The sequence below is a fragment of the Limulus polyphemus genome, unplaced genomic scaffold, assembly GCF_000517525.1.
Source record: "Limulus polyphemus unplaced genomic scaffold, Limulus_polyphemus-2.1.2 Scaffold183, whole genome shotgun sequence".
Classification (NCBI taxonomy): domain Eukaryota; kingdom Metazoa; phylum Arthropoda; class Merostomata; order Xiphosura; family Limulidae; genus Limulus; species Limulus polyphemus.
The window spans coordinates 335,619-348,681 of NW_013665793.1; the positions used below are offsets into that span (position 1 = coordinate 335,619).

The 13,063-nt window shown below is 33.0% G+C and overlaps 1 long non-coding RNA gene across 1 annotated transcript in view; it reads left to right on the forward strand.

Moving 5' to 3' along the window:
• Window positions 1–1,420: 1,420 nt before the first annotated feature.
• Window positions 1,421–13,063, forward strand: part of LOC111084956 — a 37,061-nt gene continuing 25,418 nt past the window's right edge. Inside the window, exon 1 of the long non-coding RNA XR_002609832.1 lies at window positions 1,421–1,569. This is a non-coding gene — a long non-coding RNA (uncharacterized LOC111084956). The remainder of the gene's footprint in view (window positions 1,570–13,063) is intronic.

The window sequence follows — 13,063 nt, forward strand, 5'->3', positions numbered from 1 at the left end:
TTCTATGCTGAAGGCTATATATTAAATAAGAACACAATACTAATTAAACAAATGCCGTGGAAGGTTTATGAAATAATAAATAATCCTATACTATTGTGAACTATCATACAGGCCTTTGAATAATTTTAACCAATTACAAATTTCAATAATACGTACCATAGAAATCACCGCTATTTTTATCATAATATTGCTCAAATAAAAAAAAGGAAAGCCCCCCCCCCCACTCCAGTGGCACAGCGGTTTGTCTGCGGAATTACAATGCTAGAAATTGGGTTTCGATACCTGTGGTGGGCAGAGCACAGATAGCCCGTTGTGTAGCTTTGTGCTAAATTACAAACAAACAAAGAAAAAAGAAAACAGATTGTAAGAGAGGTCGAGAGGAGATGAGAAATGGTACAAAGTTGTTCTTAGCTATATTCTGGAAAGCAATCTTATATATATATATACATTATGTGATTTTAAAACTTATTTCCCTATACGTATCGTATCAGACATTCTATTTATACAGCGACAGTTTTTCTTATCAGGTTTCATTAAGCTTCTATAACACAAATTGATTTTCTGAGTTAATTTAGCTCTGGATGGCTTCCAATATTTCTTTAGAAACTTAAGAAAGTATTCTCCAAATCCTATGTTAAAAATCAAGTAGCAAAATGCATGTAAGATATACATATACTTAAAAAACAATAAAACAAGAATACTAAAAGGTTTTGTTGGCGCTCTTAGGTCGCAAGATTATCCTGCTCTTGAGCGGCGGTGACGTTTATGTTCCACCCTCCGGGATTTCTGGGTGTCATATCCGGTCCTACGTCTCTATCTGTACTAACTACTTCTTACACAATGAAACATTCATGCATGTTTGTGCTAAGAAAAATAGACCAATTTCTTATGGAAACTGCCGTATGAGAGTAGAGGTTATCGAAAAGTTGAAACATATTAGAAACTGACTTGCAGTGACAAGTATTAATCATTTTCATTCATAACTTTTAGTGAAACACTATCCGTCTGATATGTCATTATATATGATGATGTAGCTGAAACTACGAGCTTCTGTCAAGCCTAGAGAAGATCAACGAGATGATGGTATGTGAATGATCTTACATGAGGGATATAATGTTCAGAAAATGATCTTACGTAAGGGGTATAATGTTCAGAACGTAGCAACGTAATCAATAGCGTAAAGTCAAATGTTGTAAACGACAAAGTGAGCGTTGAGCAGTTTGTTCTCCATCTGTGTGTTTCTTTGTGTTAAAAACTTTAAAAGGGATAATATGATAAGCTTCTCCGTGTTGCTCTTCCGAACGGAAACGAAAGCAGATTGGAAGATTTTTTTATTTTGTTTTATGACAAAGGCCGTCATAAATCTATGAAAAGTTTATCATTCTGTCATAATCCTAACCACGTAGCCTACAAAGGAAGCTGGTAAACGCTTCCTGTGACATTTAGTATTCAATGAAACTGCTGATCTGTTGAGAAGACGCTTCTCCTGTCCAGCGGAGCTTCAAACAATGCTCGAGGAAACAGACGAGATTCCCTGCAAAACTTGTAGTGTTTCATACGTGATATGATGTGAGTGTGCATTTTGTTTTTGTCTTCTAAAGTTTATGTTCTAAACGTGCACAAGCGCTATTTTACAGTCGGCATCCCGCTGCTGCCAAAATGTAGAATGAAATATAAGCACAACATATTGAGTTACTACTTAGTATAAAGTAAAGAACTGAATTGTTCTGAGAATATAACCTGATAAATTCAAATAAATACGAAATCCTGAGAATCGAGCATAAATACAAATGTAAATATATATTTTTTCAGTATAGAATTGACTGGTACTCTAAATTGTAAAAATTATTTTAGAAATAATTACAAGAGCATCAAAATCAAGTGAACTTCATAACTTTATCATATTGTACTTCAGAACGTGGAAAGTATTTCCCAGACTTGTAACAGAGTAATCCGCGCGAACACGCAAACGATACGGCGGTTGACTGAACAAGTCGGGCCCGGCACAGATAACGCATTCCTATCACCTTCTTTTATTGTTCTTATGTTTGCTATCGTTTTTATCGCTGACAGTCTGGATCATTGAAGACCTGGCACACTTTACGGTCCTTTGAAATAATTTTAACTCTTTTTTATCTTTACGAAACAAAGGAACAGAAGAGGAATACATTTCACTGTATCATTCTTACACAGAAATCAAATGGCTCACTTCATTAGTACGATGGTAATTTTAAATATTTAGGGATTTATATCTCATTGTTATCGGGAATAATGCTGTGTTTAATGCTATGTGTGAATTCATAACAAACGTCTTCACTTTCAAGGAAATATTATCCAAATTATTCCCGACTTTTGGAACTATATAATAATATAAAAAATTCTGGTATGCTTTTGCAATCTGAGAGAAAAGTTTAAAATAATTATTTACTTATAAATATATACAAGGCGAAGGAAACGTCAAGAAAAGACTCACCATAATTTCATAATATTGGAAGAAAAAAACGTTTTAGCCAATGAAGAATGTTAAATAGTACAACAGTGCCTGAGTGTTATACATATATGTTTTACACAATACACGCTTACCATACTGAAGCATCACATTCTATTAAGTTACCATGTTAGAACGTACATTGAAAAGAATGTGATGGCAATAGTATTTCTTTTTTATATTACCGAGATGTCTACAAATATTGGGGCTTAAACCAGCCAGCTGCTAATCACAATTAAATTTATTGAGGTTTGTACTTCTCGAGTTTTAGGATTTAAAACAAAACAATCAAATAATTAAATGATCATTTTAAATATACACAGATATTATTCATTTCTTATCCCTACTTAATAACAGAGTAATCCGCTACTCAGCATACAAATTATTGAGAAAGTAATAGTAAGATAATTCTAAAAACGCTTGATTTTTCAGTCGTATATCAACGTTTCTCTTCTTGACAAATTTTCACTTTTACGTTGTTGCGTATGTATTTGACATTCAGATAATCGTAAACAAAAAGTTAAAAATTTTGTTACCTTTTAATCTGCAGCTTTACGTGGCTGTAATTAACCTGAAACATTCACTATAGTTTCTTTTACATTCACATACGATGATTAATATAACACGACACTAAAACTTAATGCTGTATGAAGCACGCCAGTTTTGTTTCTTATAAAGTAACAATGTCGGTGTATGATAGGAAACATCAGTGGTTGTATGTAATACTTAACATTTGCGAATAACATGAAATATTTATCCGTCGCATGACGCATAGTGAAACATGAAACTTTAATGTTTATGTATGAAATGAAGTACTAATGCTTGAATAAAACATGATGAATTCATGTTTTTTGGCATTGCATGTACAGTAAATATAATTTATTCTACAATACATTATACGACATGTTTTAAGAACGTTACAGTTGGGACATTTTCACCACAACTAGACTGAAAAAGAAATTTAATAAACGCTAAAAACCGTTTAAATGTGTCGTAAATACCATAAAAAAAAAGTGCAAAACAGACTTCTGTTTAAACAATGAAACAAGAAAATATCTCAGTTTATTTATTTTCATAACATTTCGTACTAACAAAACATTTATAACGTTGGCTCCGCCAGTAGTTTCTTTTATAATGTGGGCTCCGCCAGTAGTTTGTGTTATTACACATTTTTTGAAAGATGAGATGTGTGTTGCAGTTATATCATTTCAAGCGCTTAAAAACACTCTGTACAATTCTTCCTCTATTTACGATTGGTAACACGTCCGTTTTTCTCTCATGTTAAATGTGCCATACAATGTTTATAATGGGCCTATACCAAATCTCTGTAATGTAATTAAACTAGTTTTGATTCTTGGGAAATTTAACTTGTTCGATCAAGAAATTAATTCAGTAGCGTTCAGCCCATCCTAATTTTTTTTAAATTTTGGGGCTATTTTCACTTAACGGTTTTCCAACAATTTAAAATGTCAAATCTAGAGATGTTTGGAAACATTACTGGATGTCTATAAGAATTCAATAAAATCAACGGATTTGGTTGTTCCAGTTACTCGAAACATTTATTCTAACACGAGCTCATACAGCTGAAGAACACGTGGAGAATACAGAACTAGAATTTTCAAAGGTATTCCAGCATAATGCACGTGGAACAGTGCTACTGCCATGTAGGATTTACTACTATGATTTGTTGCCCTAGGAGGTTCTACATCATGCCAGGAATGTTGCCATAAATTGATGTTCATCAATCAGCCTGCCGTATGATGTGGACCCAATAAAAATCTTAGTTTGTGTATATATATTGGCAGGAGGGGATTTATTCCAAAAGTGTCGATTCTGCCGTACTGCCGCGTCTATTTGGGAACCGCCATTAGGCGTGGAACAGCAGCGACATGCCTAGCATGCGGGAACATTATCTCGTGCTCGCACAATAACCGTAAATTATGAAAGTTTAAGCCTTCAGAAATTGAATCAGGGTCGTTCTGCAACGCCAAAGAAACCGTACCACTGCGTACACTTTCGTTGAGCATCATCTCGTCATAGATTCTTATTAAGTAAAATCGACTATTATACATCCGTGGAATTAGTATTTTCGCATGTGAGGTCTAACATTACGCTAGGAGAGCGCACTTTTGTATACTGAAAAACACTTACCTTAAGAACATGATGATAGCCAAAGAAACGGATTTGTTTTTTTTCCAAGTAAGACAGTATGTATGTATATATATAAAACTATGCAATCTATTGAGATATATCCTAAGTTCAAATACATTACAACGTTTATTTTCAGAGATGCCATACAGCCACCACTACGGTACACTGATGAGAATCTTTTGATTGTTTTTTAAAAGAAAATGTTCATAATAATACAGTATTCTAATTAATGATATTAAGAATGAGAAAATTTCGGGATTGATGATTCGGAGCTATTTGTAATGTGTCTAAAGATAATAAATCTATTTACGTGAAAAGTTATTACAAGGATAAATAAACGTTATTACAATCATTATTTACTGTAGTTGTTTCAGTGGTCTAAGTAACCTTAGATTCTTCTATCATTATTGTTTATGATATATAAACAAAGCATTAACCCCTATGCATTTTATTGTGCACATGGCTCAACGACTGTTTTATATGCCGTGTTTTAAATGACTTAGCTACCTCATAGTCAAGCATGCGAGTCAATTTTAAAATTAATATGTTAAGAGGGTAATAATAACACGTAGAAGAAATGCGAACTTAATCCATGTAATCCATTTCAGATGAACTTAATCCATGTAATCCATTTCAGATGAACGTAATTCATGTAATCCAGTTCAGATGAACGTAATCCATGTAATCCGTTTCAGAAGTGCTAATGATGTGTCGACCTTTACACCTGGTCTTATATAGCATCATAAGTTGTTGGCTTCTGCGCATTGTCTCTTGTAAAAACAAAGATGGCGACGACCCGATGACCTTTATGGAAATTAATTCAGAATTAGAGAGCCACTTAGAAGTAACGAGTGTTAACTGGGTGGTCCTACTAAGAAAGGGGCTCCGTGGGCTGATGGGTGGTTGGGTGACTAGGACGATCTGGCTCACCTTCAAGCTATTCAGCGTATAAACATGTCAGAGAAAACTTGAAATTCTTGCATACATTGTTCAAAGGGGAGGATTACTTTTTCTACTGAAGTTTCTATTGGCAGGTTTCAGTTAACACGACCCACCCAAACTAAAAACTGATTTATTTGCAAAGTTTGATTTGTTCAACATTAATCCCTATTTTAAGATTATTTGGCGAGCACTAAAGCCAATGTACTTTTTTACGATCGCTAATAATTGTCGCTGAAATAAAAATAATAGGAATGTTTTGTACTTTATATATATATATATATATATCTGAAAACCAGTTTTATTTCGTTGACCTGAAATTACCAACAAACCTAAACGTATTATATGAGCATATATGTAGACCTGTACAAGCCAAAACGTGTCTCTGTGTTAGCGGACAATTAAAAGTCTCAGCAACTTTTTGAATTGGTCTCAGGTGTAATCACTTTAGCAAAGAAATTCCCACAGTTGCATAATCCCGCGTACAACTGAAACACATTAAATATTGCTATACTGTGTTTCTCCACTCTGGCACTTACTACTACTAGGTAACCTAATCAGTCGAATACTTTAGCCAATGGTTTCTTTTCCTAATGGAAAAGTGTTGTACAAATAAACATCTTAGTGCTGACTAACGTTGAAACTTTAGTTTCTCTCTAAAGTTGAGGAAAATGTATTCTTTTGAAACTCGATAAACACATAAGTCTAGCGAGCTTTGTTATGTAAGTACCAGTATTTGTGCTGGCAGGAAATATCCGATAAATCTTCGTGGTCACTTATGGATCAGACAGTTCTTATTTGAAGATATGTGTGAGGACGTTCAAGTTATTTCCATGCAAGAAATCCATGCCATTAAACCTAGACATTGCTGTCACATTTACATAAAGGACATTCTAGGGAAATTATATGGAAATTGTATCTTCTTTTAAAAGTAATGTAATCAGGGAAAGTTTTAAAGTGCACCACCAATAGATCCACAGCTGCTACCGAACAGGTTTCTCCATTTTAAACGGTCTGGCAGTAACGATTAGAAGAAAGATGTACGAACTGAGTCTAGTTTCCCTAATTACGCAGTAACAACAGCTTGGAAACCATTACCATATTGCCTGAAACACTTATACATGAACCTAATAAGCTATAATTTTACTGATACGTGTGCAATATCTACAGAATTGGGTATTATGACGACCCAGTAAAATTTACGATTATAAAATTTAACATAATATATCCACATACAAATATATAATTGTTTGCTTACAGGCCTAGTTGTTGGGAATCAAACTCTCATCCAAGGTTCCTAATACTGCTAGGTTGCAGTTTCTGTCCTTCTGTTGCTGTAGTTAATAAAGTTGACGTGTTATATTTATTAAAATATAGAATATATATGTGTGTGTGTGTTATTCTTATTCTTCTATATTACCTTTAGCTTACCGATCGATTAAGACTTCAGTAAATTATGGTTTATAGCAATAGAATTCGAGGTTCAATCTCTGCGGTGGGCACAGTACAAATAACCAATTGTGAAGCTCCCGTGTAATAAACAAACAAAGGAATAATAAGTTTTGAATTAAACAATATTTCAAAGTTGTCACGTGTTTATGCTGCGTGCAATACCCGTTTTTTGTTCTATATACTTTACGATCCACAAGCTTCAAAATTGTATATAATATAATTGCTCTTTCTATCTAGTTACTGACCAAGTTTTGTTTCGGGAGGGGGGGGCTAAAGTTCTGAGTTTCTTTAGTAGAGACAAGGAGGAGTGAGAGAACTGTTCAGGGCGGAGTGAGGGTTGCCGCACTACTTGCTAATACTTCCCCCCACGGCCTCCAGACACCATCATGTCTGCGACCAACCAACGACAGTTGAACTGGTGGTCTCGGTATTGGCCCACACAGCTAACACGCTGTGGCTTAATATGGCTGACTCACTTTGTGAACATAAAATAGTTTAGGTAAAGCTGCACGTACAAGGTACAAATGAAACAGTAAGTTTGCAAAAAGTTAACCGCGTCTTTCTTTTCTTTTTCAAATACAATTTATTACGTATTGTAATACCAGAACTACCCTTGTTACATTAGAAGTTGTTTCACTAACATGAAGACTGTATTTAAAGTAAACAGTTTTCTACGCCTCCCTAACACACGCGACGTGTAATGTAAATAAGTATGGAATCCAGCTCTGCCGTTCTGGAAATATTAACCATACGGAATCTATTTACGGAACTGAACGTGCTTATAATCAAAAACAGACACGAAACACGTATTCACTAGTTGTTAAGTCCATCTTTTGTAAAGAATATTGTGACAGTGATTTCACGATGTCAAACGGGATTACAACATGCACGTTTTCACTCACTAAACATTACATTTTATCATGTGAAAAAGCATTTAAAGCACCAACCGTGAGGTGCAAGTGATAAACATGATTTGTAGAGCAATAAAACTGGTGCACGCTCGCTTAGCTACTACATGCTGTACAGTGTTTCGAGCAAAGCCTTCATGTTCCCAGAATGCATAGCGAGATTCACCCATTAGCTGTTAATATTATTCAGACTGTTCGTCTCATCTATTTGTGCCCTAGACATCCTGAGAATTTAGAAGCTCATCAAAATGAGATACAAGATCATTACAACACGAACCGTAAGATCATTAAGTTCAACTTTCGATTGATTAAACGTGCTTATGATCAAGATGTCACGTTAATATAGAAACCTGTGGAGTAGGATCTTAGCGTAATCTACTAATACATCAAGTTGAAATGTCAACGTCTATAGATAGACAATAAGAGTAAAATGTGAAACACAACGATCACTTGATGAACGATGTCTGCTCCAGTTGCAGTACAATATTTAATACGACGACGTCTTGTCTTAGTATGTCTATCTTTAGTTTCTAAAAACATTGTAGTTAAAAAAGTAGTCCTGTGTGATACTTATGGACCAATAAAAATGTAGTGTTTGTAAAATTCTCTAATAGCTGAAAACGGTCCATATAAGACGGATTAAGATAAAATTTAGTGAAAATAATTTTTGAACTTCTTTTGTGAATAGATAATTTAATTTTTGTATCTATGTCCTGACGTTGGCGATACAATAAATCAAATTAACATTATTTTATCTATAAGTCTGTTTGTGTTTTTTCAAAATGTCTACAATACTTCAGCTCTGCAAAAATATAAACTAATTTGGAAATTGATCTGTAATTCTTTTGAGTTAGAAAAATAATTTATCATATTTTTCCAGGTAGACAATACATATTTGGTATATAGTGACCAGCTTTAAAAAATAATTTCAAAAACATTTTGTGTTTTCACAATATACTCGCCATTTTCATGATGTAAATGCGTATAATTCACATTTTTATGTATTGGTTCATATTTACAGAAGAAGGCCTAAGCAGTTTTAAAACTGTTTGTTAGTTTTAGACTTTCTCGAGAAAATGTTAAAGCTTTATAGAATTGAAGTTTTAATTACAAATAGGCTCATGCTCATTTCATGTCTTTATAGGATGACGCTTTTTAAATGTTATACTATTTTTACAGTTTTCACTCTAGCATAATATATAAATATATATATATAAATACATCTCAAGGTATTTGTCTACTGAAACACCTGAAGTAAATACGGTATAAGACACACAATTTGTTATGCATATATAAAACTTTACAGAGTAAGTTTTCGGATCTCAGTTATATGACCAATATCCAAATCTGATGACGAGTGTACTTGAATACAACTACCAATTATATAAGTCTATATGGTTAAACCATTTAAAAGAAGCACTTTTAACAAATACAAGTAAAAGGTTTGGTTTGGATGTTATTAAGCACAAAGCTACAGAATGGGCTATATGTTTCTTGCCCAACGTGAGTATCAAAACCAGAATTTTAGCGTTGTAAGCCTGCAGACATACCACTAAGTCACTAGGTTAAAAAAGGGGGGATTTTAAGCATAGTTCAAGAGTCGTGACAAAGTCTGTCCTTAATAATCAATAAAATTGAAAAACGAGATTTGTTAAATTATTCGAAACGAGATAATTTAGTAGCTGACGAATTGATAGAGTAGCTGGGTCGATTACGATCTCAAATTTTACTTCTCAAAAAACAACGAATTAATCAGACCGATTGTAAAAAGTATATTGTAACTGTTACGTGATTGCTGTTTGTTATTCAGCACAAAGCTACACAAAGGGCTATCTGTGCTCTACCCACCGCGGGTTATTGTAGTATATGTCCGCAGACATACCACTGTGCCATTGTGGGGCAATTGTTAGTGAAATGAAGAATGAAGAAAACATTCGTTCCCAAAGCTTGGATTTAATTTTGAGGTCGAAAGTTTTCGACGATTGTATTACATTTTAATGTGGTTTAATTAAGCGATATTAATTTATGAATTAAGAAGAGAAAATACAATTTGAAAGGAATTCATGTTTAAATATGAAGCATTGAAAATACCGGACTAGAACATATTTGGGATCCTAAAGAATTGAAAATGATAAATACCTAACAATTTACCTATTTATCAATAGATATCACTGTAACTAAAGGAAATGCTGCTTGTTTTGATTTTTTACAACACATCTATTCCAGACAAGATATCTTACAGTTTTCTGGGAGTTAAACATTTCCACGTATGAAAATGTTATTTTTGGTCTGAATTTAAACCATAAGCACGAATAAAAGAAAAAAAAGTTACGTAGTGCTTATTCTCTGACATGGATACTTGAAAAACCAAATTATAAAATCCTTTGGTTTAAACCGGAAAAGTCTAAGAAACGAGCTACATTAGATTGTTTTACTTAATAAAATCATAATACAATAAAAAGTATGATGTAAGTTAGCTTTCTTTACTTAGTAAAACCATAATACAATAAAAAAAGATGATGTAAGTTAGCATGCTTTACTTAGTAAAACCATAATACAATAAAAAAAGTATGATGTAAGTTAGCTTGCTTTACTTTGTAAAATCATAATATAATAAAAAAGTATGATGCAAGTTAGCTTGCTTTACTTTGTAAAATCATAATATAATAAAACAGATAATCTAAGTTAGCTTGCTTTACTTTGTAAAATCATAATACAATAAAAAGGATGATCTAAGTTAGCTTGCTTTACTCAGTAAAACTATAATACAATCAAAAATATAATCTAAGTTAGCTTGCTTTACTTAGTAAAATCATAATATAATAAAAAATATGATGTAAGTTAGCTTGCTTTACTTAGTAAAACCATAATATAATAAAAAATATGGTCTAAGTTAGCTTGCTTTACTTAGTAAAACCATAATATAGCAAAAAAGATTATGTAAGTTAGCTTACTTTACTTAGTAAGACCATAATATAATATAACAGATTATCTAAGTTAGCTTGTTGTAATGAGTATAGTAACAATACGATTTAGAGACGGCGCAGAATCTTGATATACTGGAAACAACCATATTGGAATCTAGAGCTGATATAGGTTAGCTTTATCTATTGGGTATAAGTCTGGTGTGCTGATTATATAACCAAGTTACATCTGTAGGCATGATCTAGGCTATTTATTGGGTTGAGTATAACTGTATTACTCATTATAAATGTTCTAGGCTACTTTGTTATACTGAATACAATCATATTCGCCCCCCCAGTGGCACAGCGGTATGTCTGCAGACTTACAACGCTAGAAACCGGGTTTCGATACCCGTGGTGGGCAGAGGACAGATAGCTCATTGTGTAGGTTTGTGCATAACTACAAACAAAGAAACAATCATATTAAAATATAGGTCTAGTTGTTGTGTTAGCTATAACAACATTACAATTTAGAGATAAATTAGGCTAATTTTTTGTGTTGGGTATAACCACATTAAACTTAGAGATGATTTAGGCTAGGTAGTGTTATTTTATGTTTTACTCAATATTCAGTTCCCTCTAATTTTGCTCATTTCATGATTTCAGAATTACGTGATAGTTTCAGTTTTAAGTATGACAACATTAAAATCTCGAGGTGACCTAGGCTAGTTTGTGTTAAATATGACAACATTACAGTCTAGAGCTGATCTAGGTTATAAGTGTACTGTAATCTAAAGGTGATCTAAGTTAGCTTGTTTTTTTAAATTTGTAATATAATTATGATCTGGAGAGATTAATTAGAGTATTAATGCATTTGCAGAAAGGCTTTATATTGGTACAGAACTTACTGTTGGCATATCTAAGTATTGAAATGAAAAATAAAATGTATGTTTTTTTTACATAAAGGCATGCCAGCTTTATTTGGTGAATGTCTTTGTCGTTATCTAGGTGTGATAATAAAGCCTATTATTCAGATTATTCTCTAATTACAAACAACAACAACAACAAAAAATAAAACGAGGACAGCTCCTTACGTAATATTACATTTAGCCCAGTTTTGTTAATTTCTCTGTCATTTTCCTAGACAAGTTAATGAAATATGATTGAGTCTCAGTTCTTTGCTTGTAACTAAAACAACAGTTTTCTAAAACAACCATTTTTTAAACTTCATATTGAAAAGAATAAACTACATTTTAATTTTAAGTGGTAAATTCGAAGTAAAATGTAAGTTTTACAATTAATTTTGGCACACAATATTGTTTCTGTTATAGTTTATGGTCAGTGCCTCCACATCGTATTCTAGATAAATACTTATAAGTTTCAAATAGAACAATTTGAGCAACATATATTTAAGTTATATACGTTCTTCTTTCATAAGTGTTAAATTTTGCATATAAATTGTTTTCTGATGCTATAAGTGTCTCATATATCTTATTGTAAACCACATACATTATCATAGAATACCACAAAGCCCTCAGCACAGTAATCTTCTGACTTAAACGAAGTCGAACCAGAGTGAGTTTGCAGAACTAATCAGGACTGAAACGACCAGTTTCTGCATATTATTTTTGGCATTTTATAAGTTTACACATTCCCTAAGTTTTTTTTGTATTGCTGCAAGTATGGCTATTTCATACGGTTTTTGTTCTATCTTAAGATTTAAACTGTTACAGTAGCATTTAGAGAATTATTTAGAATTATTATTGCTTTTCCTTCAATGTGATAGCTATAAATTCAAACAGTTTCCACATATGATATTATGACAACATTGCAATACTTGGTTGAATGAAGTATCGTGTGCAATACTTGGTTGAATGCAGTATCATGGTTATCTTCATTTAGACAAACTGGCTTGTAATGCTCCCTAATATTTGGTTTTCTTTCTGCACCCGCGCCCCCTCGAAATAAATAAATAAAAAGCTGATACGTAGAATAAAAAGGTGTCCAGACTGAAATACCAGTCATATGATCAGATATAGTTTTATATGATATCGTCGCGATATTTACGGCCGAATATATTGCTAACAGCGAGGGAAACCAACTGATAAAACATTGTCATTTTTATAAGTAAGAACGTAAGAAAAGTATGTTTAATTAGCTATACTGCTTATTTGTTTGTTTTGAATTTCGCGCAAAGCTACACAAGGGTTATCTGCGCTAGC